Genomic DNA, 23,159 nt, shown 5'->3' on the forward strand with positions numbered 1-23,159 from the left:
AACCTTTGCTGATGAACTTTGGGTATTTGCTGGCTACAAGTGTGGTACCAGATGACTGAAGAAGGCAAATGTAATTCCTGTGTTGAGGAAAGGGAGCTATAGACCAGTGAGTGTTACCTCACTGGTGGGCAAATTACTGGAGCAGATTCTCAGAGCCAGGATTTATCAGCATTTGGAGAAGCAGAGTTGGATTAGGCATTAGGCATGACTTTGTGAGGGGCAGGTCATGCCTCATGACCCTGATTGAGTTATCTGAGGATGTGACAAAACACATTGATGAAGGTGGAGATGTGTATTTCAGTAAGGTACCCCAGGGTGGGCTCATTCAGAGTCAGAAGGCATGGGATCCAGGGAAACTTGGCTGCGTGGATACACAACGGGCTTGCCCATAAAAGGTGGTCGTAGATGGAGCATATTCTTTCTGGAAGTCAGTGACCAGTAGTGTTCCACAGGGATCTGTTCTGACACCACTGCTCTTTGTGATTTTTATAACTGGCTTGGATGAGGAAGTGAAAGGGTGGGTTAGCAACTTTGTGGGTGACACAAAGTTTGGGGCTGTTGTGGATAGTGTAGAAGGCTCGAGGAACAGGAACAGGCCCTTCAGCCCACAATATTGTACTGAACTAATTAAATTAGCAATCAGAATCAGAATCAGGTTTATTATCATGTGTCATGAAATTTGTTAACTTAGCAGCAGCAGTTCAATGCAATACATAATATAGAAGAGACAAATAATAATATAAATAAATAAAGTATACATATATTAAATAGATTAAAAATCATGCTAAAACCAGAAATAATGTATATTTTAAAAAGTGAGGTAGTGTTCAAGGGTTCAATATCCATTTACGAATCAGATGGGAGAGGGGAAGAAGCTGTTCCTGAATCGCTGGGTGTGTGCCTTCAGGTTTCTGTACCTCCTACCCGATGGTAACAATGAGAAAAGAGCATGCCCTGGGTGGTGGGGTCGTTAATAATGGATACTGCCTCTCTGAGACACTGCTCCTTGAAGATGTCCTAGGTACTTGGTAAGCTAGTGCCCAAGATGGACCCAACTAAATTTACAAACCCTCTGTAGCTTCTTTTGGTTCTGTGCAGTAGCCCCTCCATACCAGACAGTGATGCAGCCTGTCAGAATGCTCTCCTTTGTACATCTATAGAAGTTTTTGTGTGTATTTTTGACATGCCAAATCTCTTCTAATGAAGTACAGTTGCTGTCTTGCCTTCTTTGTAACTGCATCGACATGTTGGGACCAAGTTGGATCCCCAGAGATATTGACAACCAGGAACTCAAAATTGCTCACTCTCTCCATTTCTGATCCCTCTATGAGGATTGGTATGTGTTCTTCCATCTTACCCTTCTTGAAGTTGAATCAGCTGTTTCATCTTACTGACATTGAGTGCCAGATTGTTGCTGCGACACCACTCCACTAATTGGCATATCTCATTCCTGAACACCCTCTCGTCACCATCTGAGATTCTACCAACAATGGTTGCGTCATCAGCAAATTTATAGATGGTATTTGAGCTATGCCTAGTCACCCAGTCATGGCCATCTAAACTAATCCCTTCTGCCTACACAATGTCCAAGTTCTTCCATTTCCCTCACATTCACTTGCCTATCTAAATATCTCTTAAAAGCCCCTAATGTATCTGCCACCACCACAGGTAGCACAATCCAGATACCCACCACTCTGTGTAAAAAACTAGTCCTGCACATCTCCTTTGAACTTACCTCTATTGCATGTGCTAGGTCATAGGTCACACTGAAAGACACAGAGCTGGTCTAAGAAGTGGCAGATGGAGTTCAACCCAGAAAAGTATGAAGTGATTCAATTTGGAAGGTCTTTAAAACCCTGGTTAGACTACACTTAGAATATATGTGTTCAGTTCTGGTTGGCTTGTGTTTCTCTTTCCCCTCCCCCCACTTTTTAAACCTGTTCCTTAGCTTTTTTTTCACCAGCCCTGCCGAAGAGTCTCACTCCTTTCCACAGACGCTGCCCGGCCTGTTGAGTTCCTTCAGCATTTTGTGTGTGTTGATAGGAAGGATGTGAAAGTTTTAGAGAGGATGCTGAGGAGACTTACAAGGATGTTGCCTGGATTGGGGAGCATGCCTTATGAAAACAGGTTGAGTGAACTTGGCCTTATCTCCTTGGAGCGACGGAGGATGAGAGGTGACCTGATAGAGGTGTACAAGATGATGAGAGGCATTGGTTGTGTGGATAGTCAGAGGCTTTTTCCCAGGGCTGAAATGGCTGGCATGAGGGGGCATAGTTTTAAGGTTTGGAAGTAGGTATAGAGGAGATGTCAGGGGTAAGTTTTTTTACGCAGTGAGTGGTGAGTGAGTGGAATGGGCTGCCAGCAACAGTGATGGAGGCCAATACGATAGGGTCTTTTAAGAGACTCCTGGATAGGCACATGGAGCTTAGAAAAATAGAGGGCTATGGGTAACCCTAGGTAATTTCCGAAGTACGTGTTCGGCACAGCATTGTGGGCTGAAGAGCCTGTATTTGCCATAAGTTTTCAATGTTTCTATATAAGAAACTCTTAGGTAGGCACTTGGATGATGGAAAAATAGAGGGCTATGTAGGAGGGAAGGGTTAGATTGATCTTAGAGTTAGTTAAAAGGTTGGCACAACATTGTGGGCTGAAGGGCCTAACCCAAGGTGTTGACTGTCCATTTCCCTTTATAGATGCTGCCTGACCCGTTGAGTTCCTCTAGCATCTTGCTTGTTCCTCTAGATTCCAGTCTGCAGTATCTGAACCATGATGGTTTTAGAAATGAGGCGTGCAGCCAGCAGGTGGCACTTGTGCTGCAGAAGACAATCGCCAGAGAGAGATTTTCAAGTCAAGTCGTCACTTTTATTGTCATTTCGACCGTAACTGCTGGTACAGTACATAGTAAAAATGAGACAATGTTTTTCAGGACCAAGGTGTTACATGACACAGTACAAAAAACTAGACTGAACTACGTAATAAAAATACACAGAGAAAGCCACACTAGACAACAGACCTACACTGGACTGCATAAAGTGCACAAAAACAGTGCAGGCATTACAATAAATAATAAACAGGACAATAGGGCAAGATGTCAGTCCAGGCTTCAAGTATTGAGGAGTCTGATAGCTTGGGGGAAGAGACTGTTACATAGTCTGGCCGTGAGAGCCCGAATGCTTTTTCCCAGTGTTGATGGTTGACTGAGTTCTGCCCTGCAAGTACCCTATGCTGGATATCAAGTCCAAAGAGTGCAAGTCACAACTGATATTCTTGTCCTTTAATCCCTGGATTTATTCAGTAATTACAGCATCACCTCAAGACAGTGCTACAATATTCCACAATTCACACAAAATGCTGGAGGTACCCAGCAGGACAGGAGGCATCTCTGGAAAAGAGTACAATCTGATGAAGGGTCTTAGCCTGAGATGTCGACTGTACTCCTTTCCATAGATGCTGTCTGGTCTACTGAGTTCCCCGGCATTTTGTGTGTGTGGCTTAGATCTCCAGCATCTGCAGATTTTCACTTGTTCTACAATTCACACTATTTGCAGTTACTAGTTTCATAGTATAACACAACACTCGAGCCTCTGTGGAGTTTACCAGCCCTGTACCCTCATTGTTCCCCTTCTGTGGTGAACTACATATACCTGTCTGGACACGCCCCCCCCCCCCCCCCCGCTGACTGCTCCTGTGGCTCCTCCCACAGACCCCTGTACAAAGGCGATTGAGGCCTGAGCCCGGCCTCTCAGTCTCCAGGATGTAGTATGGTGGTCACTCACTGCTTGTTCCTTCTTCCAGTCGATGAAAGCCGATATCTCGCCTTTACGTCTCAGAGTGAGTTATTGATGGTGCATCACCTTCTCCAGCGACACACGGGACACATGTAACCCTGGAAGAGGGGCAGACAATTAGAGGCTGAAAACTCCAGTGCCCGCTACCTGGGTGTGTGCACGGCCACCCTGCTCAGGCCCAGGAGATTCCCTGAACAACCCATCCGCCTCCGCACCAGGTGACTGAAGATCAGGAGCATGGGGATGAAGTGCAGCTAAAACTTGAAGAGCAGCCCCTTCAGATACTAAAACCCTGCAGCCTTTCACACTCCATGTATACACGGTTGGCACCGATTACAGTACTTTGCTCAACACTGGGACAATGGTTGCAGTGGGCTCTGCAAAAATACCTCCATTTCCTCAACAGATATGAGTGACATCACTGTTAAAATGTGTTCCTTTCTTCCGAGGTAACAACAGCAGAATGCTGCCTTTCTTTCGGTCTCTCTCTCATGGGTTACAGGAGAAGTCACTGGTACTGGCAAATGGTTTATTATTGTCACATGCACCAAGATGCAGTGTTTGTGGTCCTTTCAGTCAGATCATTCCAGACATAAACTGAAGGAGTGAAGAGAAGACAGAATGCAGAATATACTGATACAGTTCCAGAGAAAGTGCAGTGCAGGTCGACAAAGGAAGCGCAAGGGTCACGTCGAGTTAGATGTGGAGATGAAGAGTGCATGAGAGATCCTTTCAGACTCTTACAGCAGTGAGACAGAAGCTGTTCGTGAGCCTAGTGGTAGATGTTCTCAAGCTCCTGTATCTTCTGCCTGACGGAGGCAGAGAGAAGAGAGGACGGCCGGGGTTGGAGGGGACCTTGTTATTGGTGGCTGCTTTCCTGACAAGTGTAGACAGAGCTATGAAGGGGAGGCTGGCTTTTGAGATGGAGGAGTGGACCTCCTCTGTGAGTCAGCACAAGCCCAAAGGAAGATAAAGATAATGACTAGGTTTATTGTCACATGTACAGTACTGCGCAAAAGCCTTAAGCACATATATATATAGCTAGGGTGCCTAAGACTTTTGCACAGTACTGTATTTGTCCATGTGGAGCAGAGAGCGAACTGGGAGCAAAGGATGCTAGGAATGGTGAGGGTGAAGCACTGTGGGAGGGGTGTGGGACAGGTGGCAGAGAAGGAGTGCCAGGGGTGGAGTGTGGCATGGGTACAGACACACCCAGCCCTGAGACATCAGGCAAGGTCATTTGATTCCAAACAATTGGTGTATTGATCATTGCAGAATGTCTCTCTGGTGCTTCCTACTCCCTCCCTTCTCCTTCCCTTTTCCCAACCATGATTCCCCTCTCCCTGCCCCCTTCCCACTCTCAGTCCACAGTAGAGACTCATATCAGAATCAGGATTATCGTCTCTCACATATGTTATGAATTTTGTTTTTTTTTTATTTTTGCAGCAGTACAGTGCAATACATATAATTACAACAGTACTGTACAAACATCTTAGGCTCCCTAGCTGTATATACAGTAGGAGTCTAAGACTTGTACACAATATTGTACTTATAAACATGCAGTGAAATGCAGCATTTGTGTCAAATCAAATTAAATCAGCGACGATTATGCCCGGCAGCCTGCAAGTGTCACCACATGTCTGGTGCCCACGACTCATTTGCCCCAACCTTATCTCTTTGGAATGTGGAGGAAACTGGGCTCCCAGAGGAAAGCCACACGGTCACGGGGAGAATGTACAAACTCCTTACAGACTGTGGCAGGAACTGAACCCCAGTCTCACAGATGCCACTGTAAAGGGATACCCTAACCACTACACTACTGTGTCACCCAAATGGCTTCTTCCCACGTCCTGTGGAAGTATGAGAGCCCTTGTGATCGTGCGTGCAGGAGGAGGAGTGGGAATGATGTGGTCCCTGATTTTTGTCGCTACAGACACTGTTACATCTGCTGATCATTTACAATGTTCTCTGTTGCTCTCATAAGACAGCACCTCTGACCTGTGATTCACAGCTTTCTGTTCCCTCTCCACCGTTAATTAACCTCGCAAATCTACAGTATGCACCAGAGGTCTTCCTGAACAAATTTCACCCCAGCAACCTGGTTCTCACCCTACCACAGCTGTTCCCCTTGCCTGATGCATTTCCCCAGCGTACAGCAGCTTGCTTCTTCACACTCCCAGTTCTGACATCTCAAACATTAACTCTGTCTTTCCCTTTCTCTGTCCTAACACCTACGCTCGCAGACCCACAGTCTCACTCTCCCTCAGCTGCTGACAAAGTACACAGTGACCTCTGCCCAGTGCTTCCCACATAGATTTACATGAGACAGTATTTGCTGTCAAATATTGACAATTCTTTGTTGCATATCATAACGAAATGTCCAGTTCACTTTGCCATAAATGGGATGGATTAACCAGCAGAAACGGATTGAAGCTCCCAGATGTTCCCAGTGGGATTTGCCCAGTGTGACTTGGACAGATGTTTCTAGTGTGATATCAGGGTCAGGGTGTGTGGGTTACATTCCCCCCTCTGGACAGATGTTTCTGGTGTGATGTCAGGGTCAGGGTGTGTGGGTTACATTCCCCCCTCTGGACAGATGTTTCTGGTGTGATATCAGGGTCAGGGTGTGTGGGTTACATTCTCCCCCTCTGGACAGATGTGCCTGGTGTGATATCAGGGTCAGGGTGTGTGGGTTACATTCTCCCCCTCTGGACAGATGTGCCTGGTGTGATATCAGGGTCAGGGTGTGTGGGTTACATTCTCCCCCTCTGGACAGATGTTTCTGGTGTGATATCAGGGTCAGGGTGTGTGGGTTACATTCTCCCCCTCTGGACAGATGTGCCTGGTGTGATATCAGGGTCAGGGTGTGTGGGTTACATTCCCCCCTCTGGACAGATGTTTCTGGTGTGATATCAGGGTCAGGGTGTGTGGGTTACATTCTCCCCCTCTGGACAGATGTGCCTCTGGTGTGATATCAGGGTCAGGGTGTGTGGGTTACATACTCCCCCTCAGGACAGATGTGCCTGATGTGATATCAGGGTCAGGGTGTGTGGGTTACATTCTCCCCCCTCTGGACAGATGTAGCTGGTGTGATATCAGGGTCAGGGTGTGTGGGTTACATTCTCCCCCTCTGGACAGATGTTTCTGGTGTGATATCAGGGTCAGGGTGTGTGGGTTACATTCTCCCCCTCTGGACAGATGTGCCTGGTGTGATATCAGGGTCAGGGTGTGTGGGTTACATTCTCCCCCTCTGGACAGATGTGCCTGGTGTGATATCAGGGTCAGGGTGTGTGGGTTACATTCTCCCCCTCTGGACAGATGTGCCTGGTGTGATATCAGGGTCAGGGTGTGTGGGTTACATTCTCCCCCCTCTGGACAGATGTAGCTGGTGTGATATCAGGGTCAGGGTGTGTGGGTTACATTCTCCCCCTCTGGACAGATGTGCCTGGTGTGATATCAGGGTCAGGGTGTGTGGGTTACATTCTCCCCCTCTGGACAGATGTGCCTGGTGTGATATCAGGGTCAGGGTGTGTGGGTTACATTCTCCCCCTCTGGACAGATGTGCCTGGTGTGATATCAGGGTCAGGGTGTGTGGGTTACATTCTCCCCCCTCTGGACAGATGTAGCTGGTGTGATATCAGGGTCAGGGTGTGTGGGTTACATTCTCCCCCTCTGGACAGATGTTTCTGGTGTGATATCAGGGTCAGGGTGTGTGGGTTACATTCTCCCCCTCTGGACAGATGTGCCTGGTGTGATATCAGGGTCAGGGTGTGTGGGTTACATTCTCCCCCTCTGGACAGATGTGCCTGGTGTGATATCAGGGTCAGGGTGTGTGGGTTACATTCTCCCCCTCTGGACAGATGTGCCTGGTGTGATATCAGGGTCAGGGTGTGTGGGTTACATTCTCCCCCTCTGGACAGATGTGCCTGGTGTGATATCAGGGTCAGGGTGTGTGGGTTACATTCTCCCCCCTCTGGACAGATGTTTCTGGTGTGATATCAGGGTCAGGGTGTGTGGGTTACATTCTCCCCATCTGGACAGATGTGCCTGGTGTGATATCAGGGTCAGTGTGTTTTGGTTACATTCTCCCCCTCTGGACAGATGTTTCTGGTGTGATATCAGGGTCAGGGTGTGTGGGTTACATTCTCCCCCTCTGGACAGATGTTTCTGGTGTGATATCAGGGTCAGGGTGTGTGGGTTACATTCTCCCCCTCTGGACAGATGTGCCTGGTGTGATATCAGGGTCAGGGTGTGTGGGTTACATTCTCCCCCTCTGGACAGATGTGCCTGGTGTGATATCAGGGTCAGGGTGTGTGGGTTATATTCTCCCCCTCTGGACAGATGTGACTGGTGTGATATCAGGGTCAGGGTGTGTGGGTTACATTCTCCCCCTCTGGACAGATGTTTCTGGTGTGATATCAGGGTCAGGGTGTGTGGTTTACATTCTCCCCCTCTGGACAGATGTTTCTGGTGTGATATCAGCGTCAGGGTGTGTGGGTTACATTCTCCCCCTCTGAAACATCATAGTGGGAGCCTGGGTTGTGTTCCCCAGGCACGTCATCTACTGGTGCACTTCCCATGGTCTTCTCATTGTCAGGTTGCCTCCTACCTCTCCTGGGCTGTCCCAAGTGTGCAGCCCTGCTGGAGGTTTTTAGTTAAGAGAAGGGCCACATTCCCCCACCTCGTCGAAGCTACAGCTGCACGATTGAATTTCTGTGTGAATTCTATCCATCCCGAAGACTCTGCTGCCTATCAGCTGCAGAAAGAGTGGCCATGGAGGAGTGCATCTGTGATGGTTCATCCGCAGTTGGTACAAGTTTCTGGGAAAACCACCATGCCTTCCTTGCTGCCTTTCCATTCCCACGTGTCTTGAGAGTCCTTCAGGACGAAAAGAAGGAGGAATGCGCAGTGCATTTACTCGGGTTCCAATATCTCTGTAAGACATAGAAAGTCTATTCGATTCATCGGGTCGGTGCTGACTCTCAAAGAACTCCCAATCCTCCACTGACTTTCCTGTATCCCGTTCTCCCACATTCACAATTCACCAGGGCAAATTTCCTTCAGTCAATCAGCCTACCAACCCACACATCGCTAACTGTGGGAAGACAGTGGAGCAGCCAGATGGTCATACAGTCAAGGAGAGAAATTGCAGGCTCCACAGACCGAGTACCCAAGGTCAGGATCGAACCTGGTCTCCGGTGCTGTGAGACAGCAGCTCTGTTCCATGTGAGAGATGTCCTTAGGCAGTGCAGGAAGTTCACTCCTGCTTAGGTACTGGACATTGTGCTGGGAGTCTGAAGTACCAGGCAGGTTACCACAAGTGGGAGTCCAATGCTCGTGCTCATCTGATTTGTTGTGTCTGCTAACTGTAAAGGACAGTATCTGTCACAGACCATCATCTAACTTGAGAGTCAGAGTGTCCCTGAATGTCACCGTCACCAAGTGTCCTGTGCACAGTATCGGCTGAACAAGCTGAAGCATTCCATACAGTGTTGTCATTGTCTAAGGAGGAGAGAGCACATTAGGCTAACGTTCAGAACTGCACTGAGCCACAGGCAGTGGGATACGCATTGAGATCTGGGAGCATGCCTCAGTACTCAGAGAAGTTTGGCTTCAACCAACTGGAAGGATCATGTGGAAAGTTCTGTCAGATTATTAAATCCCATGGAAAATCTAGATAGGTTTGGTGAAATAACAGGGAAGGAGGGTGTTCCAGCTTTTAAAACCTGGTTGGATGCAGCTTGTGATGTATTGTAAGGTCAGTAAAGAACTTCAAAGGTTAGAAGTTCAAAGTTCAAAGTTCAAAGTCTGGTGGAAGGAGCTAAACGGCGACTCCTTTGCTTGCTTCTTCAAAAACAGCTTTATTTCCATCTTTAATATCTATGCTTTTTCCTTTCAGGGTTTTTTTGAAGACTCTGACCTGGAGTTACACACTGACTTCGGTTTTTTGCGGGAACGGTATTTTACGCCTTGGGGTTTTACGGCTGGCTGTTATTCGACAGGACGTGGCCCAAGAGCTCAGCTCATCTTCAGAGGTCCCAGAGCTCGGACTGAAGGTCAGTGTCCCAGCAGCAGAGCAGTGTGTCTGTGGCTGTGTGCCCAGAGACTCGAGATCTTTGGGCACAGAGCTCGGAAAAAGCAACGCAATGGACTTTTAACATCGTAAACCAGCGAGTTGTTTGTTATGTCTCCCCTCTCGATGTGAAACAGAGATACCACTTTCTCCCTTATTAGTGAGAGAGAGCCTGTGGTATGGTGAATACCGGGTGAACAAATAGTGTTCGGGGTAACTGTGTCTTTGCTGTTGCTTTGCTCGTGCTTGAGTGCTCGGTGATGGGTGCTGATGCTTGTTTTTTTGCTGGTGGGGGAGGGGGATCGAAAATGCTGCCACTTGTGTGCGGGAGGGGGAGTTGGGTGGGGTTTGGGGTTCTAACATTTAGCTGTCATTCATTCTTTGGGAGCACACCTCTGTTTTTGTGGATGATTGTGAAGAAAAAGCATTTCAGGACATATATTGTATACATTTCTCTGACATTAAATGTACCTCTGAAACCTTTGAAATCTTTTATTAAAGTAGTGTACGTCACCATACAGAGATTGAGCTTGGTTTTCATTCACAGGAAAACACAGAGGTACAACAGAATCTGAAAAACTACATAAGCACAAAGACTGACAACAACCAACGTGCAATCTTTCCCTTTCTGCATCGTCTCAGATTTTTAATTTCTGTTTCTCATGTGAGTGCTGTTTATTTGATACCTCGAGCCAGTGATGCTGCTGCACCTAGGTTTTTGGCTGTACTTGTGCTTCTGACAATAAATTCAATATTGACCTTGGATCAGTGCATTACCCCAGAGTGGAGCTCATCCTAACACATGACCTTCCAGTTGGCTGAAGCCAATCTTATTTAACCTCAGAAGCATCTCCCGGATTTAGATACCCTATGGCTCAGTACAAGTTAGCCTGACCTTCTCTCACAGAGTGAGATGGTTAATTGTCTTTACACAGTCCCGAACACATCTCAGAGCTTTCCCAGAGGTATTGAGAGAGGGCTAGGAGAAGATGGAGAGTGGGCCATCAGTGAACTGACTGCAAGACACAGTGTCTCAGGTTAAGTAGCGAATACTGGGATTCATGCACAGCGGAGAGCATTTCTCCAGGTTAGTACTCTCGGTGAACACCCCAACCTGCTGAGGGGGAGATGACACTGAATCACCAACATTTGAGGGGGGGACCAAACAACAACCCGAGACAGCACAGTCTCCATTCGTTCTGAGGCCCAGAAATCTCCAGACAGGTTGCGTCGTGGCGTGGCACGGTAATCCTAATGTGCAGGACTGTAAGAAGCTGCAGGGAGTAGTGATCTCAGTCCAGTGTGACACAGGCTCATCCCTCCCCACCGTCGGCAGTATCTACAGGAGGCACTGCCTCAAGAAAGCAATATCTTCTGGGCCAGGCCATCTTCTGACAGCCACCATTGGGCAGGAGGTAAAGAAGCCTGAAACCGCACACCATCAGGTTCTAGAACAGTTCCTTCCCTTCGACCACTTGGCTCTTGAACCAGTCAGCACAACCCTAATCACTACAGTTCAGCAACACTAAGAGCACTTCGCTCACTTTTAACTACAATGGATTTCGTTGCTTTTTGTTCAAATTGTCTTCTTTCTTGTATAATTTTGCATCATTTATGTTTAACTTGTGTATTTCGTGTGAGTGCTGCAAGATTTTCATTGTACCTGGCATTGCACCAATAAACTTGATATTGACTTTGAATTAGGAATGACGGCAGGCCAATATACAAATGGTTACTCGAGTTACACGTACTGAGTTATTTTAGTTTATATGTTGACATGCTTTATTTTATCTGTAATTTATTTTACTCATTAGACTATTTTTCAGTGGTTTGCAAGTTCTCGCGAGCATTGGTCGTCAAAGGTGAGCAATGGAGCTCATTCTGTCCTCACAGCTCAGCTCAGCTGATGGGACCACAGTAGGTGATCCTGTTAGGGAAAAGATCCTGCACTCTGGCTCGTGAACTGGCTTCCTGCTGTGTGTGCCCAGTTCTTATCCATGGGTCACCAGTGACCAGGTAACACATTACTAACCACCAGTCCCAGACCAGTTACCTGCATGTTACTGACGTTCTCAGCAGCTACCCTGGGTTCTGAAAGATATGCTGAACTAGTGAGAATCAATGTGTTAAGACAGAGGTCTATGTATGAATGTGTTTGCTATCAGCTTCACAAACAGTCACTATAAAAATACTTGTGATTGAGTAACCATATATCTCATGAGAATATTGTAGAAAAATTACAGATCTCACCAGAAAAAGGTTTAGCATAATCTTAAAAAATACTTGAACAGGTACATGGATAGAGTCATAGTGTCACAGTCGTACAGCACAGAACCTGGCCATTCGGCCCATCTAGCCCATACTGATTAAGATTCCCATCTAAATTTGTTCCATTTGCCTGTGTTTGGCTTATACCCTCTAAACCTTGCCTCTCTATGCCCTTGTCCTCTCAAATGTTCTGAATGTACTAGCTATATACTGACCACCCTCTGGGTGAAAAGGGTACCCCTCAGGTTCCTATTAAATCTTACTTCTCTTACTTTAAACCTATGCTCTCTAGCTCTTGATTCCCAACCCTGAGAATAAGACTGTGATCCCCCCCCATAGGAAGCCCCTCATGGATTTTATAAACTTTTATAAGTTCACTCCTAATTCTCTAGCATTCTAATGAAAAATCACACAATCTACTCAAGCCCAGTTCCTTAAGCGCCAGCAATATCTGCACTCTTCCCTGCTTAATTGCATCTTTCCTATAGCAAGGTGACCAAAACCGAATTCAATATTCCCAGTGCAGCCCCACCCGCATATTGTACAACTGCAACGTAACCTCCAAACTTTTATATGCTCAGTGCCCTGACTGATGGTCAAAAGCTTGCTTCATCACCCTTGTTATGATGTGGTGGCATGGTGACTGTAAAGTCCACCTCTCAGACATCTTCCTAAAATGTAACATTTGCTCTTATCTGATTTAATTTCCATTTCCTATTCCTTGGCTCATTTGCCCAGCTGATCGAGAACCCTCTGTCAATCCTGATAGCCATCTTCACTACTTCAGCCCAGTCACAAACAAGAGAAAATCTGCAGATGCTGGAAATCCAAGCAACCACACAAAATGCTGGAGGAACTCAGCAGGCCAGGCAGCAACAATGGAAAAAAGTACAGTCAACGTTTTGGGCCGAGACCCTTCAGCAGGGCTGGAGAAAAAAGATGAGGCATCAGAGTTAGAAGGTGGGAGAGGGGGAGGAAGAACCACAAGGTGACAGGTGAAACTGGGGTGGGGAGGGTACTAGGAGATCCCGCTTTTCCTGGCAGATAGAGCTCCCAGTGTCCACCTATTTTGATTCCACTTCGCATTCAAATTCGACAGGTCAGTCCATAGCCTCCTCTACTGTTGTGATGAGGCTGAGCTCAGGTTGGAGGAGCAACGCCTGATATTCCGCCTGTGAAGCCTCCAACCAGATGGCATGAACATTGATTTCTAGACCCTCCCCACACCATTCCCCATTCCCATCACCTCATCTCCTTACCAGCCCATCACCTCATCTCCTTACCAGCCCATCACCTCATCTCCTTACCAGCCCCTCACCTCATCTCCTTACCAGCCCCTCACCTCATCTCCTTACCAGCCCCTCACCTCATCTCCTTACCAGCCCATCACCTCATCTCCTTACCAGCCCCTCACCTCATCTCCTTACCAGCCCCTCATCTCATCTCCTTACCAGCCCCTCACCTCATCTCCTTACCAGCCCCTCATCTCATCTCCTTACCAGCCCCTCACCTCATCTCCTTACCAGCCCCTCACCTCATCTCCTTACCAGCCCCTCACCTCATCTCCTTACCAGCCCCTCACCTCATCTCCTTACCAGCCCCTCATCTCATCTCCTTACCAGCCCCTCACCTCATCTCCTTCCAGCCCATCACCTCATCTCCTTACCAGCCCCTCACCTCATCTCCTTACCAGCCCCTCACCTCATCTCCTTACCAGCCCCTCACCTCATCTCCTTACCAGCCCCTCACCTCATCTCCTTACCAGCCCCTCACCTCATCTCCTTACCAGCCCCTCATCTCATCTCCTTACCAGCCCCTCACCTCATCTCCTTACCAGCCCCTCACCTCATCTCCTTACCAGTCCCTCACCTCATCTCCTTCCAGCCTATCACCTCATCTCCTTCCAGCCCATCACCTCATCTCCTTCCCAGCTCCCCTATTAGACTTCCATCCTGTCCTGTCAGACTCCCCCTTCTCCAGCCCTGTACCTCTTTCGCCAACCCATTTCCCAGGTCACCCCTCCCCATCCTCCCAGTTTCCCCTTTCATCTTGTGTTTCTTCCTCTTCTTGCCTGACTTTCTTACTCTGACTCCTCATTTTTTTTCTCCAGTCCTGCCAAAGGGTCCCGGCCCAAAACATCAACTGTACTTTTTCCTGTAGATACTGCCTGGCATTTTGCATCTATTGCTTTACTACTTTGGCTTCAACTTACCAACTATCATCCAATTTCTCTCATCTACATCATTGATATAGATGACAAGTGAGCCTAGCACTCACCCCTGACTACATTGCTAACCTTGGATCTTCAGACAATCTTCCACCATCACCCTCCGCTTCTTACTATCAAGCCAATTGTGTTTCCATTTTACTAGCTTTCCCTGGATCCCATGCAATCTAATTTGCCATAGCAGCTTATGATGCAGAGACTTATCAAAGGCCTTATTGACCTCATCTGTTACCCTTTCCTCAGGAAAGGTTTCAATAGATATGGACCAGACGTGGAAAATGAGACTAGGTTAGATGGGCATCTTGGTCAGCCCGGACCATTTGGGATGAAGGGCCTCTTTGACTCCTTAATGATAATCCAACTGAATTGAAACCAAGCCTACATAATAACTGCACCCTGCCTGAAGTTCCACTCCACCAGATTCAGCAACAGCAACTTTTCTACAAACATCAGTCAAGCCACACAACTCCAACCCTACCCCAGCAATGGAATGGTACAGACAGCTTCTTGCATTGTATGTACTGTGCTTGTCGACGATGTGCACTGAAGTATTGTCTTATGCAGTCTTTATTTCTTCACTGTCTAGCATAATTTTTATTCTGATTGGTGCCTGTACCCATGGGTGATGTTGCTGCAAGAGTTTTTATTGTATTTGTACTTTAGGGTACTTGTGTATAAACTCAACTTGAATAGAGTTTCTGCAGATTTTGGTTCACCAGTATGTTCTATTCTTGCTCTCACCCAGAGTGGAGATCAGAGACAAGAATTTGTGTAAGAAATGAGCTGATAGTCATCGCTTGAGTGTGAGTTACAGAGTCAGAAGGAAGCCCCCTTTCCATCTCATGCTCCATGCTTTGGTGAATGATTTCATTTATTTATTCAGGGCCTTCTGGGCCTTTGAGCCACACTGCCCAGAAATCCCCCGATTTAGTTCCAGCGTAATCACGGGACAATTTACAATGACCAGTGAGAGGAAACCCACACGGTCACAGGATGAACTTACAAATTCCTTACCTGCAGCGGCAGGAATTGAACCCGCTTCGCTTGTTGTGCTAGCCACTGTGCTACTGTGCCGCCCTCCCCTGGACCCACTCTCCTGCTTCTTTCCCCCAGCATTGGATTATTTTATTCTTTACGAAAGCATCCATTTTCTGTTGAGTGGGCTCCTTTCAGACTATGCCCAGTTGTTCAGAAGCCAGACAGTCCGTTGATTCTTCTCCCGCTGTATCCTTTCTTCACCAGATCCCTTCTGAACAACAATTCACCTTCTCTTGTTCACCAGATCCCTTCTGAACAACAATTCACCTACTCTTGTTCACCAGATCCCTTCTGAACAACAATTCACCTTCTCTTGTTCACCAGATCCCTTCTGAACAACAATTCACCTTTTCAGTCCTGATTGGACTCTGCACAATCACATCCATTCTTTAAACCTGATATCATTCACTCCATTTCTCTGTTCCTTCAGCCACGGTGAAACCTGGACTGATCTGACTGATTGTCCTCCGTCATTCTATCACACACGCTACACAATTGTTCAAACAAGCTTGAAGGACTGCCGTTGGTCAAAGGAAACTCAGTTGTTTGATTGGCTAGATTAAAGGCCAAATAAATTTTGAGCTGTACACATGATTTTCACAATGAGCTGTACTGATACGGTTGTTAATTCATTAAGATAATTAGACATCATGTTACTGGAATAACTGCCCATGTTGCTTTGTGGTCAATGGGTAGGAAACAAGAAACAAGTCAATTCAATGGCGCAGACTGAGCTGAGTGCCGATTATTGGATCACACATCAAGTTCCCTGGGTGCCGCTGAATCCATTGATCATTGAGGAAAGCCACTCTGCAGGAGGTGTTCATGGAGCCTAGGCAAAGCCACACACTGCAGCTCTGAAGGAGAGTTTAAACTGTAGACCTCAGGGAAATACATTGTTCATTTGGTGTCATAAGACGTGGATACAGGCCCTTCAACCTAACCCGCCCAAGCTGACCAAGAAGTCTATCCAAACATGTAACTTGGCCTGTTTCACTCAAAACCTTCCTATCCATATACCTGTGTAAACATTTCCTTGTTACACGGGGGTGACGGAGGAGAACCCAAGTGCAGGACACCGGCACGTTGACTCAGTTGGGGAGGCTGGCGTAGAGCTGAATGTAGAGCAGGAAACCAGAGGGATCTTGACAAGTGTGGTGAACTACATATACCTGTCTGGACACGCCCCCCGCTGACTGCTCCTGTGGCTCCTCCCACAGACCAGGTATAAAGGCGATTGAGGCCTGAGCCCGGCCTCTCAGTCTCCAGGATGTTGTGTGGTGGTCAATTACTGCTTGTTCTTTCTTCCAGCCAATAAAAGCCAAAATCTCGCCTCACGTCTCAGAGAGTTATTGATGGTGCATCAACAAGGAGACGGGATTCACAGGGTCTCTCTAGAAACTAGAGCAGAACTTAGAACTACTGGTTCTAATCGGAACAGGGAATGTAGTATCGCACGAGAATTGACCAACGAACTGGCAACCTGTGATAGAGTTACCATCGTATTTATTTCCCAGTCTCTGATGAAGGCCAGATGTACGGTAATTGGGTAACTAGCAGCAATTGACTGAAATTGGGGCATAATCAGGGAGAAAGAAGTGTTAAAGGGGAACGGCCAACCGGAACCATGACACTCCTAAACGTAGTGCTTGTACCTGCCTCTACCAGTTTGCTCTGCAATTCATCATTCTTACAAGCCTCCGTGTGAAAAAGACTCCTCTTGGGTCTCTTTCATATCTTTCCCTTTGCACCTTAAATCTATGCCCTCTATTACAAAACTGGAAAGAAGTAAATCCTCCTACCACGTTCCAGTGGTTTTCTCAAACTATTTCTTATTTGAGCCTGGAAAAAATTAGAAGCACTATTTTTGACTCATCAATTAAATTTGAAGAAACTTGGAGACCGTTTATTCGACATTTTCATATGAATTAATTTGGCCTTTTCCAGACCTTCTTTCTGCTTATTCATGTTCAGGTATGGAGTTCTGGAGTTTTTGACACTATCATATACTTGTAAGCTATTATTATTGCCCATGTTAGTTTAGTTTAGTGTTTTATTTTTTTTTAATATATACTTTTTTCACATATTTTCAAATTTTTTCTTCTTTTAACGGTTATTTTTGGGTTTTTTTCATATATAATCATATGGACTTGATTGATTAAGGTATTTTTTTTCTGTTGATGTTTAATAGGATATTGTTATCTTATTATCAACGTGACTTCAAGTCTATTGTATTCATAATTTACTCATTTTTATGTTATTTTTTTATATGTATATATGAAACTCAATAAAAAGATTGAAAAAGAAAGTAAAAAAAAACAAAAACAAAAAACAAATCTATGCCCTCTCCTATCAGAGTCTCACCACCCATCTTATCTGTCCCCCCTTATGAACTGCAAACATCGATAAGGTCACCCCTCAGTCTCCTTTTCTCCACGGAGAAAGTCTCAGCCTATCCAGCCTCTCCTTACAATTCAAAACCTCCAGTTCTGGTAGCATCCTCATGAACTACTTCTGCTTTCTTTCCAGCTTAATGACATCTTTCTGTTAGGAGGGTGAGCAGGCCTGTACATTAACTCCAAGTGTGGTCTCACCAGCAACTCTATACTCTGTGTCCAAAGAAACCTGTGACAAACATCTTCCTCATCATACTGTCTAGTGGTGTCATACATCAGTCAAGGAAACGCTGTGCTGATTGTGCTGATGGAAAGGAGCTTGCTGTATGTAACACACAAAATGCTGGAGGAACTCAGGAGGCCAGGCAGCATCTGTGGAAAAAGTATCAGTTGAAATTTTGGGCCAAGACCCTTCGTCAGGTCTGGAGAAAAAAAGCTGACGTGTCAGAGTTAGAAGGTAGTGGGGGGAAGAAGAAATCCAAGGTGATAGGTGAAACTGGGAGTCAGGGAGGGGTGAAGTGAAGAGCTAGGAGGTTGATTGGTGAAAGAGATACAGAGCTGGAGAAGGGAGAATCTAATAGGAGAGGACAGAAAGCCATGGAAGAAAGAGGAAAGGAGCACCATGGAGAGGCGATGGGCAAGCAAGGAGATAAGGTGAAAGAGGGAAAAGTGAAGGTGGGGGCAGGGTGCATTATTCAAAGTTCAAGAAATCGATATTCATGCCATCAGGTTGGAGGCTGAAACATTAGGTGAGGAGGCCATGGATGGACATTTGGAATGGGAATGGGAAGTGGAATTAAAATGGGTGGCAACTGGGAGATCCTGCTTTCTCTGGCAGGAGCATAGGTGTTTGGTGAAGCAGTCTCCCGGTCTACATCAGGTCTCACTGATATACAGGAGGCCACATCAGGAGCACCGGATGCAATAGATGACCCCAATAGATTCACAGATGGAGTGTCGCCTCACCGGGAAGGACTGTTTTGGGCACTGAATGGTAGTGAGGGAGGAGGTGCAGGGGCAGGTGTAGCACCTGTTCCACTTGCAAGTGCCAGGAGAGAGATCAGTGTGGAGGGACAAATGGACAAGAAATATCAGAAAGGGGGGGGGGAAGGTGTGCTGTTGGAGATGGCAGAAGTTGATCTCCCTCCTGGCACCTGGGTCCCGCCAAACCTGTGATGTTGGGATGACTCATCCACCTGAACCCCAATTTTTGTGAATACGATGTAACCTAATGCTCCCAGGCAATCACCTGTCAGCAAAGTTAATAGACTGTACACTGCATACAATTATAAAGGAATTATATTTAAGCATGTTAGCTTAACCAAACAGTTATTAAAGAAAAGAAAGAAAAAAGCAAAAGGGCCCATCATAATGAAACAGTCAAGTGTGCACATAAGTTGAAGCTCATCTTGAAGTTCTCTTTAACTCCTGCGCGGGACCCTTGGTCTGTGAGAAAGCACACAGCACCTTCCGACTGTTGCTGTTAACCCACCTCGAACAAGTGGGCTCCCCCATGGGAGTACTGGTCCTTCCTCAAGGAAGCTATTCATCTACACAAAGCACCTTGTGCAACAGGGACAGCATCCTAGCCATCTTCACTCCTGTCTGCCCCCACCTCCCACCAAAAAGGCCTCAACTCACACCTGTGTCAGTCACAAAAACCTCTCCACTCAGCGTCCTCTAGCACCTTCTCCCAATACCACCATCCTGATTGGCCGACGCGACATTCCTAAGTAGAACAACAAAGCCCCTTATCTCAGCTCAAACCCAAGCAGGTTGAAAGCAGAACAAACTGCTCTTACAGAAAACCATTACAGGAAATGCCCTACAATGATAGCAGTAAAATCCTTACCACGGTGTTACATTAGGAAGCAGAGTTACTGGTGTGCTTTCTTGACTGTAGTATCCACACAGGTGGACCAGGACATGCTGTTGGTGATAGGTGTATAGTGCAGTGCCAGAATCAGAAACAGTGTGTACGTTGGTGCTCCTCTCCAGGGGAAGTCAAGGAACAGGAGATTGTGGAGATGATGGTGAGCTGCCTCTGTCAGCAGTGGTCCGCCCTACTTCTGAGCTTGTGATGGATAGAAAGTGATTGATCAGGCTGCCAGAAATTGGGCAAGCAATCCCACAATGATGCTCTGGGACTTCAGGCACCACAGTCACCTTCCAGAGAACCCAGTCATCTCAAGTCCAAAATCAAACTGCTACCTTAATATTGAGGGTAATGGCTTTCAATTCTAGTTGACCTGCAGGTCGTCTTACCTTATTGTGTTTGATTTGTATGGATAATGTTTCTTACACAAATTGCACCCTACCAGTGGTGCAGTGGGTTGTTATTGCAAACTGTTGGTCTCTGTCCAGGTGAGAACGACCTCAGCTCAACCCCAAACTCTGGTGCTGAGTGAATATTATCCCCTTCCTTCCAATACTCAGAACGGGTTTTGTTCTGATCTGAAATGTTAACTGTGGTTCTCCTCGCACGGGTTTTGCTGACCTGCTGAGAGTTTCTAGCATTTTTTGTTTTTATTTTAGGTCTCCAGCATCAGCTGTTTTTATGATTTTCATGTTTTATTTCTCTAGGAACGTATCAGACAATAAAATATAGGAGCAGAATTGGCTGATCCATTTCCCCTCTAAGCCTCATTCTCTTGCTTTCTTCCTGTAACCTTTCATGCCCTGACTAATCAATAACCTATTAATCACCACCTTAAATACACCCAGTAACATGACCTCAACAGCTGTCTGTAGTAACAGATTCCACAGATTCATTGCCCTCTGCCTAAACAAATCCCTCCTCATCTCCCTTCTAATGGACATCCCTCTATTATGAGGCTGTGCCCTTTGGTTCTAGACTCCCCCACCACAGGAAATATCCTCTCCATATCCACTTAATCTGGGCCTTTCAACATTCGATAGGTTTCATTGAGATCCCCCCCCCCCCCCATTCTACTAAATTTCAGTGAGTACAGGCCCAGAGCCATCAAACACTCCTTACATTAACCCCTTCATTCCTGGAATCATCCTCGTGAACCTCCTCTGAACTCCTTCCAATGAAAACACATCCTTTCTTAAATAAGAGGCCCAAAACGGCTCCAATTCTCCAAGTGAGGCTTCACTGGTACCCTATAAAGCCTCACCCTTGCTTTTCTATTCTAGTCCTCTCAAAGTGAATGCTAACATTGCATTTGCATTCCTCACCACAGACTCAACCTACAAATTAACCTTAAAGAATCCTTCATGAGGACTCCCAAGTTCCTCTGCACCTCTGAATTTTGAACTTCCTCCCTGTAAAGAAAATAGTTTACCCTTTTCTTCATTCTACCAAAATGTCTGACCATATACTTCCCGACACTGTATTCCATTTGCAACTCCTTTATCCATTCTCCTAATCTGTCCAAGATCTTCTGCAGCCTTGTGGCTTCTACAATAATACCTGCCCCCTGACACTCTTGAACTTCTAGCACACTGCTAGTGAAGTCTGATGCAAAATGCTTATTCAGTTCATCCACCATTTCCTTGACCCAATTACTCCAGTGTCTAATATCTACTCTTGCCTCTTTTGACTCTTTATATATCTGAAAAAACTTTTGGTAATTTCATTGGTATTGTTGGCTAGTTTACCTTCAGATGTTGCCTTTCCCCCTTATGGTTTTTTTGTTGTCTTTTGTTGGTTTTTAGAAGTTGCTCAATCCTCTAACTTACCTCTAATTTTTAGATTATTATAGGCCTTTTACTTTACTTCGACATTGGCTTTGACTTCCTATGTCAGCCACAGTTGCTCATCCTGTCTTTTTTCTTTGGGATGTATCTTGCGCCTTCTGAACTGCTGCCAGAAACTCCAGGCATTGCTGCTTTGCTGTCTTCTCAGCTAGTGTCACCTTCCAATCAACTCCTCTCAAACACTGATACATCTGACTTTAGCTTCTCCCTCTCAAATTGCAGGGTGAATTCTATCATACTATGATTTCCTTTACCTTAAGCTCCTGGATCAAATGTAGTTCATTACATGACACCCAATGCGGACGAGCTGATCCCCTGGTGAGCTCGACCAGGAGCTGCTCTAAAAAGCTGTCTTGTAGGCACCCTACAAATCCTCTGCTGGGACTCTGACTTTCCTAATCGGCCTGCATATTGAAATCATAGCATTGCCCTTTTGACTGGCATTTTCTATCTCCCATTGTAATTTGTAGTCCCCATCCTAGCTCTTGCTGAATCTATGATTAAATGTTGGTCCAGCCCTGAGAACAAGATTTTTCATGGACTGTTTTGAATTTGGACATCATGGTTTGCAACATTGAAGCCAAAACTGCACCTCCCCAGGGCATGTGAAAAAGTAGCATGAAGATTATGAAAATTATGAAGTTTTATTCAAAACACAGTATTTATCCTGATGCACCATTTCACATGCATTGTGTGTTAGTCTTTCTCTCTCTTACAAACACACTCATTAATGCGTACACATTCATATACACACATATCAGTGTCAGACAGAATCAGGTTTATTATCATGTGACATGGAATTTGTTCACTTAGCAGCAGCAGTTCAATGCAAACATCATACAGAGGAGAAAAAATAAATAAATAAAATGCTGATAATAATAATAAATTAATAAGTAGATCAGTTACAATATACATATATTGAATAGATTTAAAAAATGCAAGAATCAGAAAGTACAGTATATTAAAATAAATGTGAGGTAGTGTCCAAGAGTTCAATGTCCATTTAGGAATCGGATGACAGAGGGGAAGAAGCTGTTCCTGAATTGCTGAGTGTGTGCCTTCAGGCTTCTGTACCTCCTACCTGATGGTAACAGTGAGAAAAGGGTGCTGGAGGTCCTTAGTAATGGACGCTGTCTTTCTGAGACACTGCTCCCTGAAGATATCCTGGGTACATATATATACATACAGACACATATGCTAGCTGAATATGGAAGACTGTATCCAGAAATTCCACTAGCCATCTCCAAGAAAGCAATGATTGAGGGTCACCATCCCTCTCCCAGTCAGGAGCATCTCCCAAAGTGGGATGTACACTACACGGAGGGAAGACGCAACGTGCCTGTCCAAAGGTGCAGTGACTGTGAAGTAGTTGGGGTGACTCAGAGGGAACTGGTGGAATGCTCTTCAATGATTTATTTTTTTCACTCCTAGCTGGCCTCACAGCTGCAGAGATTGTATTCAGGACTTTGAGTCCAGTCAGCGTTTATTCTGATCGCTCAGCCCTGACCCTCACTCAGGGACAGTAACTGGTATGCTACAGCAAAGAGCCATCAGCATGACAGAGTTAACGTGACTTGCAGCAGCTAAGTTTCAGCTTGAAATTTCATTCCAAGGGCTCTAGCCCTCACATTCACCACTGTCGCTGC

General features: G+C 46.0%; 1 long non-coding RNA gene across 1 annotated transcript in view; it reads right to left on the minus strand.

Annotated features, from left to right (window-relative positions):
- Positions 1-3,761: 3,761 nt before the first annotated feature.
- LOC132382354 (uncharacterized) overlaps positions 3,762-23,159 on the minus strand; it is a 113,780-nt gene continuing 94,382 nt past the window's right edge. The window contains exon 3 of the long non-coding RNA XR_009508292.1: positions 3,762-3,886. This is a non-coding gene — a long non-coding RNA (uncharacterized LOC132382354). The remainder of the gene's footprint in view (positions 3,887-23,159) is intronic.

Source organism: Hypanus sabinus, chromosome 2, assembly GCF_030144855.1.
Source record: "Hypanus sabinus isolate sHypSab1 chromosome 2, sHypSab1.hap1, whole genome shotgun sequence".
Classification (NCBI taxonomy): Eukaryota; Metazoa; Chordata; class Chondrichthyes; order Myliobatiformes; family Dasyatidae; genus Hypanus; species Hypanus sabinus.